Raw genomic sequence first — 15,202 nt, 5'->3', positions numbered from 1 at the left:
TGTCACTGACGTCCCGTGCGTGTGCCCATAGAAACGAAGGTGCCAAGGACCAGAGGATAGAGAAGGAGGAAGACGCGCGCTGGCCAGCTTCGTAAGTGACCAGCAGCACGTCATCTTTGGTGCTCCGACCACCGGTCCCGAGACCTACTGTTATAGCCGGAGTGGTGGTCAGAGCACTGAAGTGGGCAGTACACAGGCATACAACCTGCAGCCATACACTGTATATGGCTGGAGGCTGTATGTCTGTGGGGGAACACTGCCTACCTAATGTGGGGGAACACTGCCTGCCTAATGTGGGGGAACACTGCCTGCCTAATGTGGGGGAACACTGCCTGCCTAATGTGGGGGAACACTGCCTGCCTAATGTGGGGGAACTCTGTCTGCCTAATGTGGGGGAACTCTGTCTGCCTAATGTGGGGGAACACTGCCTGCCTAATGTGGGGGAACTGTCTGCCTAATGTGGGGGAACACTGCCTGCCTAATGTGAGGGAACACTGCCTGCCTAATGTGGGGAACACTGCCTGCCTAATGTGGGGGAACTCTGTCTGCCTAATGTAGGGGAACTTCGTCTGCCTAATGTGGGGGAACACTGTCAACCTAATGTGGGGGAACGCTGCCTGCCTAATGTGGGGGAACACTGCCTGTCTAATGTGGGGGAACACTGCCTGCACCTAATGTGTGGGGGAACACTGCCTGCGCCTAATGTGTGGCGGAACACTGCCTGCGCCTAATGTGTGGGGGAACACTGCCTGCGCCTAATGTGTTTTAATGGTTTTGTTCTTTAGCCACTTAAGGACCAAGGACGTACCGGTACGTCCTTCGTCCTGCTCCTGTGATATAACGCGGGGTTACACGGTAACTCCGCATCATATCACGGCGGGCCAGGCATCATAGTGAAGCCGGGACCCACCGCTAATAGCGCGCGGCGCTGATCGCGGCACCGTGCGCTATTAACCCTTTAGCCGCGCGCTCAGAGCTGAGCCACGTGGCTAAAAGTAAAAACTGCCGGTTAGCTCAGTGGGCTGTTCTGGATAGCCGCGGCGAAATCGCGGCATCCCGAACAGCTTGCAGGACAGCCGGAGGATCCCTACCTGCCTCCTCGCTGTCCGATCGCCTAATGACTGCTCAGTGTCTGAGATCCAGGCATGAGCAGTCAAGCGGCAGAATCTTCGATCACTGGTTTCCTATGAGAAACCAGTGATCAATGTGAAAGATCAGTGTGTGCAGTGTTATAGGTCCCTATGGGAGCTATAACACTGCAAAAAAAAGTGGGAAAAAAAAGTGAATAAAGATCATTTAACTCCTCCCCTATTAAAAGTTTGAATCACCCCCCTTTTCCCATAAAAAAAAAACACAGTGTAAATAAAAATAAACATATATGGTATCACCGCGTGCAGAAATGTCCGATTTATAAAAATATATCGTTAATTAAACCGCTCGGTCAATGGCGTACGCGCAAAAAAATTCCAAAGTCCAAAATAGTGCATTTTTGGTCACTTTTTATATCATTTAAAAATGAATAAAAAGCAATCAATAAGTCCTATCAATGCAAAAATGGTACCGTTAAAAACTTCAGATAACGGCGCAAAAAATGAGCCCTCATACCGCCCCATAAGCAGAAAAATAAAAAAGTTATAGGGGTCAGAAGATGACAATTTTAAACGTATTAATTTTCCTGCATGTAGTTATGATTTTTTCCAGAAGTACGACAAAATTAAACCTATATAAGTAGGGTATCATTTTAACCGAATGGACCTACAGAATAATGATAAGGTGTCATTTTTACCGGAAAATGTACTACGTAGAAACAGAAGCCCCCAAAAGTTACAAAACTGCGTTTTTTCAATTTCATCGCACAACGATTTTTTTTTTCGTTTCACCGTAGATTTTTGGGCAAAATGACTGATGTCATTACAAAGTAGAATTGGTGGCGCAAAAAATAAGCAATCATATGGATTTTTAGGTGCAAAATTGAAAGAGTTATGATTTTTTAAAGGCAAGGAGCAAAAAACGAAAATGCAAAAACGGAAAACCCCCCGGTCCTTAAGGGGTTAATGGTTTTGTTCATTTTGTGCACCTATGTATAAATATATACTTAAATATATACCTCCTATGTTTTGAATTTGAAAAAATCATATTTTATTTTTCCAATTTAGAGGGGTTCGGTGAATGCGCACATGAAACTGGTGGGGTTCAGTACCTCCAACAAGGTTAAGAACCACTGCTCTAATGTCTTCAAAAAATAAAAACATGTCAACGTTATGATGCCAACATAAAGTAGACATATGGTATATGTGAATCAATATGTAATCTATTGGCGTGACCATTTTCCTTACAAGCAGAGAATTTTAAAGTTAGAAAAATGAAACATTTTAAAAATTTTCAAGAAATTTGGGAATTTTTCACCAAGAAATGATACAAGTATCGACAAAAATTTACCACTAACATAAAGTAGAATTTGTCACAAAAAAACTATCTCAGAATCAGAATGATAAGTAAAAGCATCCTAGAGTTATTAATGCATAAAGTGACACAGGTCAGATTTGTAAAAAATGACTGCGCCCTTAAAGGGGTTCTCCGGTGCTTACACATCTTATCCCCTATCCAAAGGATAGGGGATAAGATGCCTGATCGCGGGAGTCCCGCAGCTATCATGCCCCCTCCCGTAGGCTTGCATTGAGGGGCGGAGCGTGACGTCACACAGGGGCGGAGGCGTGACGTCACACGGGGGCGGAGGCGTGATGTCACACGGGGGCGGAGGCGTGACATCACACGCCGCCGACCCTGTAGTCGCCCGTAATCAGACATGGAGCGAACACGCTACAGGGACTGATTACAAACGGGGTGCCGCGTGCATGATCACGGGCGTCCCCAGCTGCGGGACTCCCGCGATCAGGCATCTTATCCCCTATTCTTTGGATAGGGGATAAGATGTGTAAGCACCGGAGAACCCCTTTAAGGGATTAAGGTCAAAATGGACTGTGTAATGTGTACAATGTGAACAGACCTTTCTTTTTTGTGGGACACATTCCAAATTAAAAAATACATGAGAACATTTGTCAGATTAGGAAAATATCTTCAGATCTATGGTCAGCTTAACTCTATGATCCACAAGTACAGGTAGAATGTACTCTATAAATGTTTATTTTCGCTATAAGGGCAGGTTGACCATATCGTCAATGTAAACTTGGGAAATAGGACAGGTGACAGCAATCTGTGGAAAAATCTACACCAAATGTGGATGATTTGTGCAGATTTGGAGCTTAACTGGCCCTATAGATTTCCAGGGAAAGGAAAAAAAAATAATCAAAATCCACAGGTGCTATTTGCAATAACCCCTTTACGACCGCCATACAGATAGTAAGGGGTGTATAGAGCGGGCTTAGGAGCTGAGCTGAGACTTCTCCATACACGGCGAGTGCCAGCTGCTATTGGTAGCTGAAACCTGCTGCTAAAGACCTACATCAGTGATGACTGTCATTTAACCCCCTAAATAATGTGATAAATCCATTTAGGGGGCAGTCTGACAGGTGCTTGTCCTGTAAAACCTCTGACTGGCACCTTCTCAATGCAGTTGCGAGGTGTCGATCGGTCTCCATGGCAGCTGGAGGCCCTCTTAAAAGGGTACTCCGGTGAAAAACTATTTTTTTAAATCAACTGGTGCCAGAACGTTAAACAGATTTGTAAATTACTTCTATGTAAAAATCTTAACCAGTATCTTCCAGTACTTATCAGCTGTATGCTCCACAGTGCTCTCTGCTGACACCTCTGTCTGTTTCAGGAACTGTCAAGAGCAGGAGCAAATACCCAGAGCAAACCTCTCCTGCTCTTGACAGTTTATGTGACAGACAGAGGTGTCAGCAGAGAGCACTGTGGTCAGACAGAAAAGAAATTCAAAAAGAAAAGAGCTTCCTGTGGAGCATACAGCAGCTAAGTACTGGAAGGATTAAGATTTTTAAATAGAAGTAATTTACAAATCTGTTTAATGTTCTGGCACCAGTTGATTTAAAAAAATAGTTTTTCACCAGAGTACCCCTATTAAAGGAAAACTGTTGCATGTTCACTCCTGCACTAACCACACGTACTGATGGATAGTGAGGAGGGTGCTGATTCATATGATCCCTACCTTGCCCTGATCCATCCAGCCGTTCGCCCACAATCTTAGTTTTTCTATATATGCAAATATGGCTGTAACTGGCACGGGCAGGGTCTTCAGGAGCCTAGTAGCACTGTGACGTCAGCACTGCCCGATTATGAATATTCATCTCCCCTCCCTCTGGCTCTCCCTCTCCGCGCCGGTTCTAACTGGTCTTCACTGTGCATGTCAGGAAGCGGCACATACACAGTGAAGACCAGTTAGGAGTGGCGCGGAGAGGGAGAGCCGGAGGGAGGGGGGATGAATATTAATAAGCGGGCGGTGCTGACATCACAGTGCCACTAGGCTCCTGAAGACCCTGCCCGTGCCAATTACAGCCATATTTGCATATATAGAAAAACTACGATTGCAGACCATGATGGAGATTTATCAAAACCTGTCCAGAGGAAAAGTTGCTGAGTTGCCCATAGCAACCAATCAGATCGCTTCTTTCATTTTTAACAAGGCCTCTGCAAAATGAAAGAATCAATCTGACTGGTTGCTATGGGCAACTCAGCAACTTTTCCTCTGGACAGGTTTTGATAAATCTCCCCCCATATGAATCAGCGTCCCCCACACTATCCATCAGTACCTGTGGTTAGTGCGGGAGTGAACATGTGACAGTTTTCCTTTAAGGCCTTGCCATGTTAACTTTAGTAACATGTATAATTTAGTAACATTTAGTAACAATAATATAATACTAGATAAATTATATGTGGATGTACTCAATCTGTGCGGAGGTCCGAGAACTTTCACCTGGTGTATCCTCAACCCACCTTAAATATTTAGAAAAATAGAAAGTAGAGAAATGGCGAGGTTCTCAAGGACTGTGGGTTGGTTTATGTAGGTGAAATGAATCTATGTATAGTGTGTGAGAATTAGTACATAGTATTAAGACCTGAGAAGTGGTATAGATTTATATCGAAAAATAGTATTGGTGGAATAGAATGTTATACAGTATATACCAATTGTATGTATAGTGTGTGGTATAACTGTGGGATGTGGAGTGTAACTGTATCAGTAGTTGTATCTGTTGAGTATACAATCAGTAGTGTGTGTAATGTGTAAAGAAAAACGGATAGGTGGAGGGGTTATGTGTGGTAACAGTAATAGAGATAGTGTGAGGATGGTCAGGAGAAAATAGTATATGTAGATGTTTAGATAACAGTATACCGTATTTTTCGCCGTAGAAGACGCACTTTTTCTTCCCCAAAACTGGGGGGAAAAAGTCGGTGCGTCTTATACGGCGAATACACCCCTATCGCGGCGGTCCCTGCGGCCATTAACAGCCGGGACCCGCGGCTAATACAGGACATCACCGATCGCGGTGATGCCCTGTATTAACCCTTCAGACGCTGCGATCAAAGCTGACGCCGCGTCTGAAGGGAAAGTGACACTAACCCGGCTGTTCAGTCGGGCTGTTCGGGACCGCTGCGATTTCACCGCGGCGGTCCCGAACAGCCCGACTGAATAGCCGGGTTAGTGCTTACAGGACACCGGGAGGGACCTTACCTGCCTCCTCGGTGTCTTCTCCGTTCAGGGATTCCCTGTATGGCCGGCGCTCTCCTTCCTCGTCATCACGTTGTCGCGTACGTGCGTCGGCGTGCGTAACGACGTGATGAGGGCAACGGAGAGCGAGGATACCCGGTCGGCAGCAGAGACGTTCCGGAGCGACGGGGACACGGCGACAGCGATGGAGCGACATCCAGGGCAGCGGTGACGGGTCCGGACCGGCGAGGACACGTGAGTATTACCTCCTATGCAGTGGTCTTCAATCTGCGGACCTCCAGATGTTGCAAAACTACAACTCCCAGCATGCCTGGACAGCCAACGGCTGTCCGGGCATGCTGGGAGTTGTAGTTTTGCAACATCTGGAGGTCCGCAGGTTGAAGACCACTATTGGGTTCAAAATCTTAATTTTTTAAGATTTTGCACCTATAAATTGGGTGCGTCTTATACGCCGGTGCGTCCTATAGGGCGAAAAATACGGTAAGTGTCAGTGAGAATGTATCTAATAATAATATAATACTGATCGCTCTGCTGTGGTGGAGATGTTACCTCTCCTTTCTTACTTCTTTTTCCCCATATCCATCCCTTCTCCTCTATTTACAGTCATTTAAACATGACATAGAAGAGAATTCATTGAAGCTATTAGCAGAATAAAATCACACAGGACAGAAAGAGCTCAGAGAAAATAATTTGTTGACTTTCATTTCACTCATGTAAGAGAATTAATCTGTTTCTTTGCTTGTTATTGTATATAGAAACATTAATCACATATATGGTGAGCAACACTGCTGAAAATGGCTATTTCCAGTTGGAGGTCCTTCCCAAGTCTCAGGATGATCCCTTGTGGGTAAGTGTGAGGTCACTTTTCTTCTCCCACACATCAGCCACCCCACCCATTGCTGCTCAGCTGAGCTCCCTTACTGCGCTGTGCTAGAAACTACAATTCCCTGCAGCCTTCTAGAGAATGATCTCCCTCCCACTAGACATTATACCTTTCAACACCTGACTGTATGCTGCAAAAATGAACATTGGGGCAAAGATCACATAAGAATTGTGAGACCAGCCAACAAACACAGGTACAGACACTATATATAAATTACACTAACTTTACAGCCCCTGTAACGCATTCAAATAAAAAAAAAAATCTAAATAAGTGGTGTCCTGCCTCAGCTTGTGATTGGCTGAGCCGGCCATCATTGCCCAGATCAGTTTGCCTCGGTAGGTGCATGTGAGTATATATATACGGGGACATTTATCATTGTTGCTTTGGTAAGCTAGTTCTGTAGTCATTTTTTTCTTAATTTGGTTTTGCTTATGTATGATGTATTTCTCATACTATTACAGGGGGTTGATAAGTTTGGCTCACATAAGCAAAAAACAATAAATTACTTCAGAATGCAATTTTTATAGCATACTTAAAGGGGTACTCTAAACTTTTTTATTTTAAATCAACTGGTGCAAGAAAGTTAAACTTAGATTTGTAAATTACTTCTATTAAAAAATCTTACTCTTTCCAGTACTTATTAGCTGCTGAATACTCTAGAGGAAATTATTTTCTTTTTGTAACACAGTGCTCTCTGCTGACATCTCTGTCCATTTTAGGAACTGTCCAGAGCAGCATATGTTTTGTATGGGGATTTTCTCCTACTCTGTTCAGTTCTTGACCCCCTAATAACCAAGCGTTCTTCAGTTTTTGCAATTTCATTTTTTCCTCCTTACATATTAAAAATCATAACCCTTTCAATTTTGCACCTATTATGGCTTATTTTTTGCGCCACCAATTCTCCTTTGCAATAACATCAGTCATTTTACCCAAAAATCTACGGCGAAATGGGAAAAAAATCATTGTGCGATAAAATTGAAGAAAAAACGAAATTTTTTTTAATTTTGGGGGCTTCCGTTTCTACGCAGTACATTTTTCGGTAAAAATGACACCTTATCATTATTCTGTAGGTCCATACGATTAAAATGATACCCTACTTATATAGGTTTGATTTTGTCGTACTGGAAAAAATCCTAACTACGTGCAGGAAAATTAATACATTTAAAATTGTCCTCTTCTGACCCCTATAACTTTTTTATTTTTCCGCGTACAGGGCGGTATTTTGCAAAGTGATCTGAATTTTTATTCAGTACCATTTTTGTTTTGATCGGACTTTTTGATCGCTTTTTTATTAATTTTTTTTATGGTATAAAAAGTGACCAAAAATACCCTATTTTGGACTATGTATTATTTTTGCATGTACGCCATTAACCGTGCAGTTTAATTTATGATATTTTTTTATAGTTCGGACATTTACCCACACGGCGATACCAAATATGTTTATTTTTATTATGTTTTTATATTTTTGATTTGAAATTTTGGAAAACCCCTTAAGGACCAGGCCCATTTTCACAGCCAATTTTATTTTTGTATTTCCCCCCTCGCCTTCTAAAGTTCATAACTCCTTTATATTTCCATTCACAGACCCATATGAGGGCTTGTTTTTTGCGTGACCAGATGTACTTTGTAATGACATCACTCATTTTACCCTTAAATGTATGGCAAACCCCAAAAAATATTTTTTGTGTAAGGATATTTAAACAAAAATCTAAATTAGATAATTTGGTTTTTTTTATTCGAACTGTACACGTTGTGGTAACAATTACATGTTGTATTTATTCTCTGGGTCAATAAGATTAAAATGATACCCATGGTTACATACTTTTCTATTATTACACTGCTGTTAAAAAAAATCTCAAACTTTGTTTTACAAAATCAGTATGTTTAAAATTACCCTATTTTGACCACCTCTAACTTTCTTATTTTTCCGTATTTAGGAATGTGTGAGGGCTCATTTTTTGTCTCATGATCTGTAGTTTGTTTTGGTACCACATTTGCGTATATATGACTTTTTGATCGTTTTTATAAAAAATGTTTGCATGTTTGATGTGACAAAAAAGCAGACATTCTTTACATTTTTTTTTTTTACGTTAACGCCGTTCGCCGTACGGGATCATTAACATTATATATGTATTTATATTTATGCACGCGGTGATACCAAATATGTTTATTATTTATTGTATTTTTACGCTTTTTGTATTAAAGGAGTACTCTGGTGCAGAGTACTCCTGCTCTGTCCTGCCCGGGCTGCAAAAAAAATGAAAATAAACCATCACTCACCTTCCTGGGTTCCCACGGAGCGTCACTACAGCTGATTGGTCCTCCGGTCCATCTTCTTCATACTTCCGTGTGAACAAAGCATCACATGGCGCTCAGCCTATCGCCGGCGATGTTCTGCCTCGGCCCATAATAAGCTGAGCGCCTGTGACGCTTCGTTCACACGGAAATATGAAGAAGATGGACCGGAAAACCGATCAGCTGTAGTGGCGCTCCGCGGGAACCCAGGAATGTGAGTGATGGTTTATTTTCATTTTTTTTTGCAGCCCGGGCAGGACGGAGCAGGAGTACTCTGCACCAGATTACTCCTTTAATATGGGGAAAAGGGGTGATTTTAAACTTTATTGGGGGAGGGGATTTTTTTCACTTTTTTTAAAACTTTTGTTTACATTTATTTTACACTTTTTCAGTCCCCATAGGGGACTACTTATAGCAATCATTAGATTGCTAATACTGTTCAGTGCTATGTATAGGGCATAGCTGTTACGCCTAGCGCTCCGGGTCCCCGCTCCTCCCCGGAGCGCTCACGGCGTCTTTCTCCCTGCAGCTCCCCGGTCAGCGCTGACCGGGAGCGCTGCTCTGCCATGCCCGTTGGGGATGCGATTCGCACAGCGGGACGCGCCCGCTCGCGAATCGCATCCCAGGTCACTTACCCGTTCCCGTCTCCTGCGGTCATGTGCTGGCGCGCGCGGCTCCGCTCTCTAGGGCGCGCGCGCGCCAGCTCCCTGAGACTTAAAGGGCCAGTGCACCAATGATTGGTGCCTGGCCCAATTAGCTTAATTGCTTCCCACCTGTTCCCTGGCTATATCTAGTCTCCTCCCTTGCACTCCCTTGCCGGATCTTGTTGCCTTAGTGCCAGTGAAAGCGTATTGTGTGTTTTATAGCCTGTGTACCAGTACCTTTGCTATCTCCCCTGACTACGAACCTTGCCGCCTGCCCCCGACCTTCTGCTACGTCCGACCTTGCTACTGCCTACTCCCTTGTACCTCGCCTTTCTTCAGTATCTTCAGCAGCCAGAGAGGTGAGCCGTTGCTAGTGGATACGACCTGGTCACTACCGCCGCAGCAAGACCATCCCGCTTTGCGGCGGGCTCTGGTGAAAACCTGTAGTGGCTTAGAACCGGTCCACTAGCGCGGTCCTCGCCAATCCCTCTCTGGCACAGAGGATCCACCTCCTGCCAGCCGGCATCGTGACAGTAGATCCGGCCATGGATCCCGCTGAGGTTCCCCTGCCAGTTGCCTCTGATATCACCACGGTGGTCGCCCAGCAAGCCCGACAGATCGCCCATCTAACCCACCAGATGTCAGAAATGTCCACCATTGTGCACCAACTTCAGTCGCAACTTCATCAGCAATCATCTCCTCCGCCAGCTCCTGCACCCCTTCCGCAGCGAGTGGCCACTCCTAGCCTCCGCCTGTCTTTGCCGGACAAATTTAATGGGGACTCTAAGTTTTGCCGTGGCTTTCTTTCCCAATGTTCCCTGCATCTGGAGATGATGTCGGACCTGTTTCCCACTGAAAGGTCTAAGGTGGCTTTCGTAGTCAGCCTTCTGTCCGGGAAAGCCCTGTCATGGGCCACACCGCTCTGGGACCGCAATGACCCCGTCACTGCCTCTGTACACTCCTTCTTCTCGGAAATCCGAAGTGTCTTTGAGGAACCTGCCCGAGCCTCTTCTGCTGAGACTGCCCTGTTGAACCTGGTCCAGGGTAATTCTTCCGTTGGCGAGTATGCCGTACAATTCCGTACTCTTGCTTCAGAATTGTCCTGGAATAATGAGGCCCTCTGCGCGACCTTCAAAAAAGGCCTATCCAGCAACATTAAAGATGTTCTGGCCGCACGAGAGACTCCTGCTAACCTGCATGAACTCATTCATCTAGCCACTCGCATTGACATGCGTTTTTCTGAGAGGCATCAAGAGCTCCGCCAGGAAAAAGACTTAGATCTCTGGCCACCTCTCCCACAGTCTCCACTGCAATCTGCGCCTAGGCCTCCCGCCGAGGAGGCCATGCAAGTGGATCGGTCTCGCCTGACCCTGGAAGAGAGGAATCGCCGTAAGGAAGAGAATCTCTGTCTGTACTGTGCCAGTACTGAACATTTTTTGGTGGATTGCCCAATCCGTCCTCCACGTCTGGGAAACGCACGCTCGCACCCAGCTCTCGTGGGTGTGGCGTCTCTTGATGCCAAGTCGGCTTCTCCACGTCTCACGGTACCTGTTCGGATTTCCACTTCAGCCAGCTCTCCCCTCTCAGCCGTGGCCTGCCTGGACTCTGGAGCTTCTGGGAATTTTATTCGGGAATCCTTAGTGAATAAATTACGCATTCCGGTGACCCGTCTTGTCAAGCCACTCCACGTTTCCGCGGTCAACGGAGCCAGGTTGGATTGTACCATACGCTTCCGCACGGAGCCCCTTCTAATGAGCATCGGATCTCATCACGAGAGGATTGAACTTTTGGTCCTCCCCAATTGCACCTCGGAAATTCTCCTTGGACTTTCCTGGCTTCAACTTCATTCCCCAACCCTGGATTGGTCCACTGGGGAGATCAAGAGTTGGGGGCCCTCTTGTTCCAAGGACTGTCTAAGACCGGTTCCCAGTAACCCTTGCCGTGACTCTGTGGTTCCCTCAGTATCCGGTCCCCCTAAGGTCATTAAGGACTCTGCCTGCCACAGGAAATGCCCCTCCCCCCCTCCCAGTTCCATCAGGCAAGCTTCTGTGTCCCCTCATGGCCCTCGTCCTGGTGTCACACTGCCCCGTGCCAGGTCTCGCCCTCTGCCCTCTCTCCCCATTCCTACTCCTGCGGTTCTGCCTGCCGTTGAGGAATCCCTCCATCCTTTCCCGGTGTCCTCATCCCAGGGGAGGCAGTTACCCGATAAAGAGAAGGGGAGACCTAAGGGGGGGGGTACTGTTACGCCTAGCGCTCCGGGTCCCCGCTCCTCCCCGGAGCGCTCACGGCGTCTTTCTCCCTGCAGCTCCCCGGTCAGCGCTGACCGGGAGCGCTGCTCTGCCATGCCCGTTGGGGATGCGATTCGCACAGCGGGACGCGCCCGCTCGCGAATCGCATCCCAGGTCACTTACCCGTTCCCGTCTCCTGCGGTCATGTGCTGGCGCACGCGGCTCCGCTCTCTAGGGCGCGCGCGCGCCAGCTCCCTGAGACTTAAAGGGCCAGTGCACCAATGATTGGTGCCTGGCCCAATTAGCTTAATTGCTTCCCACCTGTTCCCTGGCTATATCTAGTCTCCTCCCTTGCACTCCCTTGCCGGATCTTGTTGCCTTAGTGCCAGTGAAAGCGTATTGTGTGTTTTATAGCCTGTGTACCAGTACCTTTGCTATCTCCCCTGACTACGAACCTTGCCGCCTGCCCCCGACCTTCTGCTACGTCCGACCTTGCTACTGCCTACTCCCTTGTACCTCGCCTTTCTTCAGTATCTTCAGCAGCCAGAGAGGTGAGCCGTTGCTAGTGGATACGACCTGGTCACTACCGCCGCAGCAAGACCATCCCGCTTTGCGGCGGGCTCTGGTGAAAACCTGTAGTGGCTTAGAACCGGTCCACTAGCGCGGTCCTCGCCAATCCCTCTCTGGCACAGAGGATCCACCTCCTGCCAGCCGGCATCGTGACAATAGCCCTGATCAGTATTATTGGTGATCTTCTGCTCTGGTCTGCTGAAAGGCAGATCAGTGCAGAAGACCCCGGGAGGCAGGTGAGGGGACCTCCGTCCGCCATCTTGGCTGATCTGATCCCCGCGGCATCAGCTGAGGGCCGGCCGGTATGACGTGGGCTAGAGTCGGGAGCCCGCGTCATACCTGGTTAAAGGTCATTGGACGAGTATACATGTCCATGGTGGTTAACCAGTTAAAATGGACAGAGGTGACAGCAGAGAGCACTGTGGTCATGATGTCAGCAGAGAGTTCTGTGTTCCAAAAAGAAAAGAATTTCCTCTGTAGTATTCAGCAGCTAATAAGTACTGGAAGGATTAAGATTTTTTTTATTAGAAGTCATTTACAAATCTGTTTAAGTTTATGGCACCAGTTGATAAAAAAAAAAAAGTTTCCAACTGGAGTACCCCTATAAGCAAAAAACATTAAATAACTTCAGAACACCACTGGAAAACCCCACCTCCTCTCCTCTGTGTTTCTTAAAAGTTTTTACTACTTTTTTTTATCCCTAAATGTACTAAACTTTTTTTTTTCTTCTCATTTCAGATCCGTGTATGCAGAGGACTTCTTTGTCTTCAGTGGACTATGATGACCAGTGGTTTATTTTTTTTATTATTAATAAAATGCTTAAAGAGGGCTTGTTGTTGTTTTTTTTTAAATTAAATTTACTTTACTTTCTTAGTAGTGGAAGCCGTCTTATAGACGGAATCCATTACTAAGTAAAAAACTGCTAGCGCTAACCCCAACAGTACCAACAGGCCCGGAGCGTCAAAAATGGCGCTCCTGGGACTAGGCGGTAACAGGCCGGCATTATTTATGTTGGGGAGGGCCAGTAACAATGGTTCTAACCACAACACGTTTAAAAAGCTTTTATTCCAAAAAACACTCCCCCACAAGCCCTCGTTAACCATTTTATTAACCCCTTCATGACCCAGCCCATTTTCACCTTCATGACCTGGGCATTTTTTGAAAATCTGACCACTGTCACTTTAAGCATTAATAACTCTGGGATGCTTTTACTTATCATTCTGATTCCGAGATTGTTTTTTCGTGACATATTCTACTTTATGTTATTGGTAAAATTTCACTGATATTTGCATCCTTTCTTGGTAAAAAATCTAAAAATTTCATGAAAATTTAGAAAATTTAGCATTTTTCTAACTTTGAAAATCTCTGCTTGAAAGGAAAATGGATATTCCAAATAAATTACATATTGATTCCCATATACAATATGTCTACTTTGTGTTTGCATAAAAAAATTGACAAGTTTTTACTTTTGGAAGACACCAGAGGGCTTCAAAGTTCCGCAGCAATTTTCCAATTTTTCTCAAGATTTTCAAAATCGTAATTTTTCAGGGCCCAGTTCAGGTTGGAAGTGGATTTTAAGGGTCTTCATATTAGAAATACCCCATAAAAGACCCCATTATAAAAACTGCACCCCCCAAAGTATTCAAAATGACATTCAGTAAGTGTTTTAACCCTTTAGGTGTTTCACAGGAATAGCAGCAAAGTGAAGGAGAAAATTCTAAATCTTCATTTTTTACACTCGCATTTTCTTGTAGACCCAATTTTTGAATTTTTACAAGGGGTAAAAGGAAAGAAATCACCCTAAAATTTGTAACCCAATTTCTCTCGAGTAAGGAAATACCTCATATGCGTATGTAAAGTGTTCGGCGGGCGCAGTAGAGGGCTCAGAACCGAAGGAGCGACAATGGGATTTTGGAGAGTGAGTTTTTCTGAAAGGGTTTTGGGGGGCATGTCCCATTTAGGAAGCCCTTATGGTGCCAGAACAGTGGACCCCCCCCCACATGTGACCCCATTTTGGAAACTATACCCCTCATGGAATTTAATAAGGGGTGCAGTGAGCATTTACACCCCACTGGCGTTTGACAGATCTTTGGAACAGTGGGCTGTGCAAATCAAAAATTTTATTTTTCATTTTCACAGACCACTGTTCCAAAAATCTGTCATACACTAGTGGGGTGTAAATTCTCACTGCACCCCTTATTACATTCCGTGAGGGGTGTAGTTTCCAAAATGGGGTCACATATGGATATTTATTGTTTTGCGTTTGTCAGAACTGCTGTAACAATCAGCCACCCCTGTGCAAATCGCCTCAAATGTACATGGTGCACTCTCCCTTCTGGGCCTTGTTGTGCGCCCCCAGAGCACTTTGCGCCCACATATGGGGTATCTCCGTACTTGGGAGAAATTGCATTACAAATTTAGAGGGTCTTTTTTCCCTTTTACCTCTTGTGAAAATGAAAAGTATAGGGCAACACCAGCATGTCAGTGTAAAAAAATTATTTTTTTACACTAACATGCTGGTGTAGACCCCAACTTCACCTTTTCATAAGGGGTTAAAGAAGAAAAAGCCCCCCAAAATTTGTAAGGCAATTTTTCCCGAGTACGGCGATACCCCATATGTGTCCCAAAACTGTTGCCCTGAAATACGACAGGGCTCCAAAGTGAGAGAGCGCCATGCGCATTTGAGGCCTGAATTAGAGATTTGCATAGGGGTGGACATAGGGGTATTCTATGCCAATGAATCGCAAACAGGGTGCATCCAGCTGTTGCAAAACTCCCAGCATGCCTGGACAGTCAATGGCTGTCCGGCAATACTGGGAGTTATTATTTTGCAACAGCTGGAGGCTCCGTTTTGGAAACAGTAGCGTACCAGACGTTTTTCATTTTTTTTTTTGGGGGGGGGGGGCTGTGTAGGGGTATGTGTATATGTAGTGTTTTT

At 45.4% G+C, this 15,202-nt stretch overlaps 1 long non-coding RNA gene across 1 annotated transcript; it reads left to right on the top strand.

Moving 5' to 3' along the window:
• Positions 1 to 3,843: 3,843 nt before the first annotated feature.
• On the top strand, positions 3,844 to 13,202 carry LOC130274075 (uncharacterized). The gene is made up of 3 exons (XR_008844236.1): positions 3,844 to 3,934; positions 6,400 to 6,491; positions 13,003 to 13,202. It is a non-coding gene; the product is annotated as an uncharacterized LOC130274075 (long non-coding RNA).
• Positions 13,203 to 15,202: the final 2,000 nt, after the last annotated feature.

Source organism: Hyla sarda, chromosome 5 (genome assembly GCF_029499605.1).
Source record: "Hyla sarda isolate aHylSar1 chromosome 5, aHylSar1.hap1, whole genome shotgun sequence".
Taxonomy (NCBI): Eukaryota; Metazoa; Chordata; class Amphibia; order Anura; family Hylidae; genus Hyla; species Hyla sarda.
Note: the sequence above shows the minus strand (reverse complement) of the source record. Positions and strands in the feature narration are given on the sequence as shown.